At 31.9% G+C, this 3,890-nt stretch overlaps 1 non-coding gene across 1 annotated transcript; it reads left to right on the forward strand.

The window, feature by feature from the left end:
* Positions 1 to 1,895: 1,895 nt before the first annotated feature.
* TRNAE-CUC (transfer RNA glutamic acid (anticodon CUC)) lies at positions 1,896 to 1,967 on the forward strand. The gene has a single exon. It is a non-coding gene; the product is annotated as a tRNA-Glu (tRNA).
* The last annotated feature ends 1,923 nt before the right edge of the window (positions 1,968 to 3,890 follow it).

The raw sequence follows: 3,890 nt of genomic DNA on the forward strand, positions 1-3,890 counted from the left end.
GGGTCACTACCAAGACCGGTTTCAACCTTTTCTGAGGTCTCCTCAGTGAGTAGCTAGACCCTGAAATACCAACGTTTTTAGCAATACAGAGCCATATCAACTTTACCTATACAAGTTGCTTTTACTTTGAATAAGAAACTCTGGATGAGATAAAGATGAGAAAAGTTTTTTACCTTGGGGATAATAACTGTTTTGCTTACTTGGGAGAAGGAGTAAAAAAAATGTAGCAACTTGTATTGGTAAAGTTGATAAGGCTCTGTATTACTAAAAACCTTGGTATTTCAGGGTCTAGCTACTCACTGAGGAGACCACAAAAAAGGTTGAAACCGGTGGAGGCTCCATGAGGCTCTGCTTGGGGATAGGTTTTTGCCTGTCTCTGAGTGGGGCCACCGTTTAGATTATGGCTTTGCTTGGTGGTGGGGTGAACCTGCCACTGGGCAGAGCGAATACTGAGAAGTTCTTCTCGGTGATGGGTTGAGCCTGTCATTGAGTGGAACAATGCAGAGTTGGGCGAACTTTCGGGATCGTCTTATTTTTGGAGCCCGTTTCACTTTTACATTCAAAATGGTTGAAACCGGTCTGGGTAGTGACTCCCCCCACACACACACATAATGTATAACAGTATACATGTCTTAGTGAGATGTATTTTACATTATGGGAAATACTAAGAATAGTAATCAGAACTTTACCCACCTTTACAACGAGTTGCCCTGGTATTGCACTACCTTTAGACTTGAACTACATTCAGGCGTAAACTTAACTGTTTTGCTTACTTGGGAGAAGGAATAAAAAAACCAAGTTTATAAAATTACTTGGTATCTTTAATATATATTATCCTCAAGGTAAAAACCTTTCCTATTTATATATAACATATGTAAAAACCTTTTATATATATATGTACAGGGTGGTTCAAAATTCCACATACAAACTTTGAGGGTGTAGAGAACATCAAAATCAACCATATTCACAATGGAAAGCATGACCGGAAACGCCACCGGAAGGTACTAACAGGGACACAAAGATACAGAAACAACACAAGGCAGTAAGTAGTGTAAAAAAACTTTATTAGGCGTAACTGAACAGTTCAATAGTAGTTGGATACATAATATAGTAAACGAGGTGCTTGTCTGCCATCTCAACGTTCGCAAAACGACGCATGTTCTTCGTACGACGTCGAAAGCTTGAATGAGCAAGCCCCAATTGCTGACCTGGAGAGCTGGCGAACAGCGCCACCTATCGCTCTCGGGTTTCGTTTCCGGTCATGCTTTCCTATGAGAATATGGTTGATTTTGATGTTCTCTACCTTCCCTCAAAGTTTGTACTTGGAATTTTGAACCACCATGTATATTAATTCTATTAAATTTATCTGTACTATTATTTCAGTTTTCGCGAGTATTGTCTTCCTGTATATTTCACTTGAGCTTTATGTTTTTTTTTTTTTTTGTATTTTCTTATTTTCTTCTCTCTCTGCCATTTTGTTTTATGATTAATAAATTGTGAGTCACGGCATAGGAGTCTTTCCTGTAGATGTGATTTGCATTTGGTATAAAATAAAAATATACTGTAATCATTAAAAATATTATTGATTATCTTTGTTTCACTCTAATTATCTCTATTAAGCTTTCTATGATTAATTATCTCTCCTAAGATATCTTTGATTAAGATTTCTTAATTACAAATTTCATTAAATAAAACAATTACTCAGAAATCAAATTAATAATGACAAAAAATTCCATTCATTGCAGAAAATGAGATGTATTCAACAATTGTATTAATATATATTGGCAAAGATTTTTCCAACTTCTTTTTTCTTAAGTAAGTTCATTAAAAATTATCTTAGACATCGTCAATTGGTGAAAAGAAGTTCTCCAAATTCGAGACAGCTACGAGTGTGTTCCGGCATGGTCTAGTGGTTAGGATACCTGGCTCTCACCCAGGAGGCCCGGGTTCGATTCCCGGTGTCGGAAAAAGTAAACTTTTGACTTTTCCTTTATTATTCATCTCGTATTACACAAATTTTTCTGAACGAGATTGACATTTACTGAAAACTCAAAATAAAGCTTTTGTTCTACTACAGTGAGCTGGTATTAAACCTGCATTCAAATTCTTTTCATTACAAATTTGTTACTATCGCAGATTGTAATTCGAGTTCTTTTACTTATGTCTACATTTATTATTCATACAAGTTAGTATTGTTTTATAGTTAATATTTGAAAAACATATTTTTCGTTTTAAAAACAATGTTACTTGCAAAAGTATATTTTATAATTAATATTGATTTAAAAATAACAAAGACACTCCATATTCTCTCAGTAATGTTTTCAACTTCAATAAGCAAAGATTTACTAATCTGTAACTACTAAGTTGCTTAAAGTGCAAATATTAAAAAAAAAAAAAAAAAAAACCCTACTACATCTCCATATAGTTGGTTGTTACTTATACGAGTTCTTTTTAATAAATATATAGTAGTTCTAGAAGATAGTAGAAGATGGCAGCACATTCGCTCGCGCCAGGAGTTTGTGTACTGATAAAGATAAACATTAACTAGCGCTAAAGAACGTTATTATTATTATAACCTGTGCTTTTGGGAACTAACCCTCTTTCATCGTCCTAAGCAACCGATATTTATGTTTAAGGAGAAGATAATATTTTAATTTTCTTTTTGAATGATACCAAAAGAATTAAGTTTGACGTGCCAACTCCGGCTACACAATGCTCATTACTACCATTGTAATTAATCATCCCACAGCGCTTTGGCCATTTAATTGCTTTGAAATGCAATTAAATAAATAAAGTTCATATATAATCCTTATGAAATATTACCAGACGTTTTCATTCCTAATTTTACTAGTATACTTTATTTCATCAATGCATCTCAATAATAGGTAACGTTCATAAACTCAGTGGACTATATTTTGTGGCCAATATTATTTACAAGCTGCTGTTATCGTTTTATATATATATATATATATATATATATATATATATATATATATATATATATATATATATATATATATATATATATAAACCTTTGATTGGCTTCCACCCATCAAAGGTTTCCTTGTAAACCCATAGTACATTCGTATCATAAGTGGGTTAAGAATTTTTATATTTTTTAAATTGGCTTTTATTTTTTATTTATTAATAATTTTTTTGTATTTGTTTATTTGTATTTGTTTTGTATTTTAAATAAAATTTACTCAACTGATATCCCCCCAATAGAATGGAAAAAAGCAATTGTGATTCCTATCTTTAAGAAAGGTAATAGAGACAACCCTAAAAACTATACAGGTATCAGTATACTAAATTCATGTTACAAAATATACAGCAGAATCTTAAATAACAAACTAATGAAATATTCCGAAAACTTTATTCTAGAAGTACAGAATGGATTTAGAAAAGGACGATCATGTATAGACCCAGTCTTTTGCCTAAAATTAATAATAGAGAAAAGAAGAGAATATAATTTAGAAAGACATATTGCATTTATTGACTTCGAAAAAGCATTTGACAAAGTTAAAAGAAACATATTATTTAACATTTAAAAGAAAGACAAATGCCAAATAATATCCTAAAAGCTGTCACAAGTATATATGAAAATAATCAAATACAAATAAGATTAAATCACGAGCTATCATATACAAGAGAGATAAACCAAGGGGTCCGACAGGGATGTCCCCTCTCAGCAACTCTTTTTAATATCTACTTAAATGAAATAATAATAAAATGGAGTAAAAATTTACATCAAGAAATTAAACTTTCACCTACAGTTAACTTAAACACTCTCCTCTTTGCAGACGACCAAATAATAATTACAAATTCTGAAGATAACTTACAGAAAGCTATTTTAAATCTAAATGAGATATCCAAAGATTATGGTATGATAA

This window comes from Typopeltis vanoorti, chromosome 18, assembly GCF_054136105.1.
Source record: "Typopeltis vanoorti isolate ZY-2024b chromosome 18, IOZ_Tvanoo_1.0, whole genome shotgun sequence".
In the NCBI taxonomy this organism is placed as follows: Eukaryota; Metazoa; Arthropoda; class Arachnida; order Uropygi; family Thelyphonidae; genus Typopeltis; species Typopeltis vanoorti.